Source organism: Polypterus senegalus, chromosome 17 (genome assembly GCF_016835505.1).
Source record: "Polypterus senegalus isolate Bchr_013 chromosome 17, ASM1683550v1, whole genome shotgun sequence".
Lineage (NCBI taxonomy): Eukaryota > Metazoa > Chordata > Cladistia > Polypteriformes > Polypteridae > Polypterus > Polypterus senegalus.
The window spans coordinates 58282533-58288931 of NC_053170.1; positions in this window are offsets into that span (position 1 = coordinate 58282533).

The window sequence follows — 6399 nt, forward strand, 5'->3', positions numbered from 1 at the left end:
GATCTGGACTGTGATTCAGTCACTCTAGGACATAATTGATGATTTTGAGCCATTCCTATGTATCTTTGGCTTTATGTTTGGAGTTGTTGCCTTACTAGAAAACAAATCCTCTCTCAAGGCACTGGTTTCTTGCAGACTGCATCAGGGATTCCTCCAGAATTTCCTTTTAGTTTGCTGCATTCATGTTACCGTCTACCCTCAGAAGTCTTCCATTGCCTGCTGCAGAGAAGCATCCCAGCAGTATGATGCTGCCATCACCATGCTTCACAGTAGGGATGGTGTGTTTTTGATAATTTGTACTTTTATGTCAAACAGTGTTTAGAATGATGGCCATAAATTTTAATTCTCCTTGACCTCCACTGACATCAGAGTCTCCCGTGTGCCTTCTGGAAAATTCTGTATGTCATGTTCTTTTTCAACATTGGCTTTCTCTTTGCCACTCTCCCATAAAACTATGGGACTGGCAAAGCACCTGGTTAGCAGTTGTTGTATGCACAGTGTCTTAAATGTTAGCCACTGCAGCTTATAACTCACTCAGAGTTATCATAAGTCTCTTCAATAATCCTCTTCTTGCACAATCATTCAGTTTTTGTGGCTGGCTCACTTTAGGCAGATTTCTACTTCTTAATGTTTGATTTAGTTGGACTCTAAGCGATATTCAGTGGCTTGGATATTTTCTTTTATACATTACCTAACTTGTGCTTTTCAGTCACCCTTTCATGGAGATGCTTGAAATGTTCATTTGACCTTATTGTGTAGGTTAGGCCCTGATACTAACTTACCACGAGTTGAACCTTCCAGATAAGGTGTATTTATGTTACAATCAATAGAAACCCTTTCAATACAGACAGGTGATCTCCAATTACCTAATAATGCAACTTCTAAAACCAACTGACTACAACAGTGTCAATTTAGGTGTGTATATACCATGATTCAATGTGAAAACTTCCAAGGTGGTGAATACTTTTTATAGGCTTTTTATGATTTCAGCAAATACCTTATTCTAGATCCCACTCCACAAGTATCTGGTTTTGCCTCGACCGTTGCTATACTTGTCATATCCCCTGACTGGCCAGGGCCCACCGCCCCTAAACCCCCAAGGGAGTGGTTTCCTTCAAATCAGACCTAATCACAGTAAAGTGTTTGTGCCATGTGGTTTTGTTTTGATATACTTCCATATTCATAGTCATATGAAAACTCACACAAGCAAATAGAAAACATATCATTGCCTCGAGAAAAATATTACCAGGAATATGTGATAAAATGATTATTTCCAGATCACTTTTGTTGTCACAGACATACTTTGGAAATATGGAAGACTTGTTTTCCTTTATCGAACCTCAAAGAGGGCAAATTTGGTAAGTTTTAAGGCTTTTGGTTTCCAGTGTCACACACGTGCGCATGGGAGGCAGCTAAAGGACTTGAGTAAGGACAGTTCCGAGACATACCGGGATGTGGCAGAGTGCACTGACTCTTTTTCTCCCTTGTCTGCAGACCATTCAGGGGAGATTCCACCTGGTCCTCTTGATGTCACTTCCGGGACTGAGCCAAAGGAAGGAGACCTTGCTGGCTCCGGCCCCTGTGATGTCACGTCCGGGCTCGCACCAAAGGCAGAAGACCCAGACCCCTTTGACTTCACTTCCTGTCTTCCCCTTTAAAAGCCTCCACCTTTTCCTTATTTCCTCAGTTCTGTATTAGACTCGGTTTTGTGCACAGCAGTGCTATCATTTAAAGACAATTTGCAGCCAGGAAACCAAATTATACGGGTGGCTGCCCCAAACCTTGCTATATCTCATTGTGGCTTTTGTGACACCAGCTATATCTGTGCCCCGTTAATTGCAATGAAAAATGCCAGTATGAGCAATATATTTTTTAAACTTTATAGAATATGCTGAACTTTGGAATACAGGTTTGCCTGGCAATTGCTTAGATACTATGTTTTTGGAGAAATAACTTCAACCTGAAAAGTACCAAACCTATCCTTTAACAAACATAGAATGGCAGAAGGCTGTCACAAATTCGCAATGAAACTTGTTTTCTCTTCAGACTATCAGAAGGAATTACAGTATGACTCTCTATTCTGTTAATAATGAGACTGCTGTTTGACTTGAAAGGATTTCATTAGGCAAAAAAAACAACTTCTAAGGGACTGCTTGTGTTATCTGCATTTTACAGTGCCTAAGATAGTATTGTAAAAGTAAGCTTACATATTACGGTACTAGCGGGAGATCATCCTAAATGGCTAGCTCCATGTCAGTGCACAGCTGTGCACAGTGCACTTTAGATAACACAAGAAGTCCCTAAAGAACTTCTTCTCACTTTGGAAATCTGTTTTATTGTTTTAAAAAACACACACAGTTGCAGTAGCAGCTTAAAATTTTAGAAGAGGAACTATTCTCCTACATGTTGCAAGCCTTTCATAAAAGGGCAACATGCTTGGTTTAAGTAATGATTGTGCCTTAACAGACTTAGAAACTGCAACCTTAAATTGCTTTCTACTTCTGAACAGGGCAAGGTACCACTTCTAAAAATTGAAGCTGCAATTGTAATCTCTGTGTGCCTTTTTGAAAATCAATAAAACAAGCTTAAAGTGCTGGGAAAAGCTACATAGGGACTTATTTTTAAGACTTAATAAAATATGTCCATCACATTTTCTGTATTCTTTCATCTGTTTCACCCACTTCTGCCTTTAATCAGGTACAATCATGTTTGTTTTAACTTTTTGTCTGAGCTTTCACTTTTTTTGTTCTTTTGTTTTTAACTACCTTGTGCACCAACTCAACTGTACAAAGACTTTTAGCCAGATTTAACCAGCCCTATTTATCTCTTATAAGGAAATGCTTCATTGCAATGATATTCCATTATAATTACACTTTCAGTTGTAATTTGGCCTTTTGACAGTTTATTTGTAATGTACAGAAGCTTATTCCCATCACTAAAAAAAAATATTGTGTAATTTTGTAAAAATATTTTTTCGCAATAATGCATCTGTTGTACGTGCTAAATCACATACTGTAAACTTTGTATTTGTTCACAATGATGGGTATGACTGTTTTCACAGAATACAGCAATTATATATTCCATCCATCCATCCATTATCCAACCCGCTATATTCTAACACAGGGTCACGGGGGTCTGCTGGAGCCAATCCCAACCAGCACAGGGCGCAAGGCAGGAACAAACCCAGGGCAGGATGCCAGCCCACCGAAGGACACACAGACCAAGCACGCACTAGGGACAATTTAGAACCACCAGTACACCTAACCTGCAAGTCTTTGGACTGTGGGAGGAAACTGGAGTGCCCGGAGGAAACCCATGCAGACACAGGGAGAACCTGCAAACTCCACACAGGGAGGACCCAGGAAGCGAACCCAAGTCTCCTTACTGTGAGGTAGCACCGCTACCACTGTGCCACCGTGCTACCCCAATTATACATTCTCAAATATTTAAATATAATTTTTTTACAGTTACTAATAGTTTCTGTTGTCCTCGTTTTCTCTTTCCAGTGTTGGGGGTCTGCACCATCAGGATAAAAAGCACTCCTTTTCCACCCTGGAAAAGCCAAGAGATATATATTATATTATATTATATTATATTATATTATATTATATTATATTATATTATATATAACTGGTTTCATAAAAGTCTTAAGCAAATATAAATTATAAATTAACTACGAAGGAGCACGACACAGTGATAACTTAATATGATTAACAATATACCAAGTACAATAGAAATATTCACATGTGATTATTATTTGATTGTGTGTAGTTCATGTATTTATTTTAAGCAACTGTAGACTGAAAAAGGATGTGACTAGTATTTTCCAGTTTGGTATTTTACTTACATTCTAGCTTATCATTTAGGTCAATAATGCCACCTAGTGAACACAGTTCATATTACATAAACCACGCTTCCAGATCACTTTACTTGATTCTCAGAAAACACTGCAGGCGTCCATCACAAGGTACAAGAACACTGTCAAAGCTCACAGCATAGCAAAATGACAAATTCCTTACAGTCAGCATTTAACATTCCCATTGTTTAATAGATTTAAATATATTTATTTTATGTTTTTGCATAGAGTGCCAGGCAAACCAATAAAAGCAATTTCAAACATCATGATATTAACAACAATGATAGATAGATAGATAGATAGATAGATAGATAGATAGATAGATAGATAGATAGATAGATAGATACAGTTAGCTTTATTTGTCCCAAGGGAGAATTTTGCATTAGTTCAGAAGCTTAAATAATACATAAATATTAAAATAAACAAATGTACATGACAATGACTAAAAAGAAAGATTTTAAAATATAAATCAAGATTATTATAAATCAAGATTACTCCTGATTTGACTGAAGATAAAAAAGAGCAGTCACAAAGAATTGCTGGATAGGCATACAGTATTACCATTGGTATAAAGGGGCCGCAGTAGCGTTTCTTGGCACATTTCATCTGAATAATTTGCTGGCTGAAAGTACTTGATGTTAGTGAGTCCTAGAGAGGATGTACAGTATTGTTCATAATGGCCATAACTTTGTCTTCATACTCTCCTTTACTACCACCTCCAGTGGATCAAAAGTGCAACCCATAGCTAAGCCCACCTTTTCAATCAGATTGTTGTTTCAGAGTTTTGATGTTATCTGCCCAACACACCACGACATAGAAAACTGTATTGCCAATCATAGTTATAGAATATGTAAAGGATGTCACCACCCACATAAATAAAGGCAGTCTCCTACGAAAAAAATGGTTTGCTCTGACTTTTCTTATATAGTTCTGCTGTATTCCTAAACCAGTCCAAAGTGTCATTGATGCTGTCCCCCACGTATCTGGACTCATATAGTTCAGGACCAGCCTTTCAAAGGTCTTTGTGATGTACGTAGGATGTAAGGGTCATTACTTAATGTGTATGTGAATTATAATAGTAATGATGGACTTACAACACTTAAGAGATTACTAGGTCTTCCTTGGAAGTACATCAGTCCATTCATGTTATAATTCACTTAATCAGCGCAGTTCCAACAACACTGAGCGTAAGATGGAAACTATCCCTACACAGGCTGCTAGTTCATTGTAAGGCATACTTACACACACATACACAAAAACTCATACTCTACTTGAACAATTATTTCAACAGCTTACTATATATGGTATTTATCTTGGATTAAATGAGAAAATCAGTGATTTTGCTAACAGGTCATTAACTCCTACTCTGACAGCCTAGCCAGCGTCAATAAGTTTTTATATCTGTACCTTTTGGATCTTCTTTTTCCTTTCTATTCTTGTGTTTATATGATGTCACTATTTGTTTTTTAACTAGATGTCTCCAACAGAGATTTCAGAATAATTTTTACAGCCAGATGCCTTTCCTGATGCCAACCCTCCCTATTTACCAAGTACCTTAGAATGTAACATTTTTTGTGATCTTTGCAGAATAGCTTCAAATCTAAGTACTACAACTGACAACTAATTAATTTTATTTGTAACTTAATTTTTCACACACACCCGCGCGACCCTGTTCAGGACTAAGCAGATTAGAAAATAACTTACTTGATCAGGTATTACTTAAAGAGTTGAGTGCTTCTTTGACAAAAATAAGAAACAGCAATACATATACAAATAATTAAAATGACTTATGGTATATTATGCAAATATAATATGACATAAACTTTCTGTTTTTAATATGTATATATATATATATATATTATATATATTATATATATATATATATATATATATATATATATATATATATATATATATATATATATATATATATATATATATATGGCGTGTACTCTAAAAGAAAAGCCTTTTTCTGTAGTAAGCAAACTGGAAATGCAGAATACAACGTTAGTGGAATAAATAACTACAAGCACAAAGGTGTTTTGTCACGTTTTTCTACCCTTCAAACACTTTTATCTATAACGTCTTCGATACTGTATGTTTTGATTTTTATCTGGAAAGCTATACTGTTCCATGAAATTCACGTGTGAATTGTGAGGCTCGTGTTTTATACAGCGTATTGCAGTCTGCAGCGTGATTCTGTTGGGTTTAGTGCCAAATTCAGTATTGTACTACGATTCCCAGAATGCATTACGGTTATTAGTCTTCCTGTGTTTCTTGAAATTATTTATAGTCAGAATGTTTTAAATAGAAAAAAATATAGACTTTAAAAATATGAAATATAATTCATGACTTTTACATTTACAAGTTAAAATATACTGCCAAAAATATAAGTCTGTACGATATTTACAACTACAATGCCCATAATTCCAAAGTTGAAGAATTTAACACATTTCTGTTGTAATTAGATTGATAACATGACAGTTGTAGCGGTTGCATATATATATATAAAAATTAATTCAGACTTTAAACAAACTGGCCCT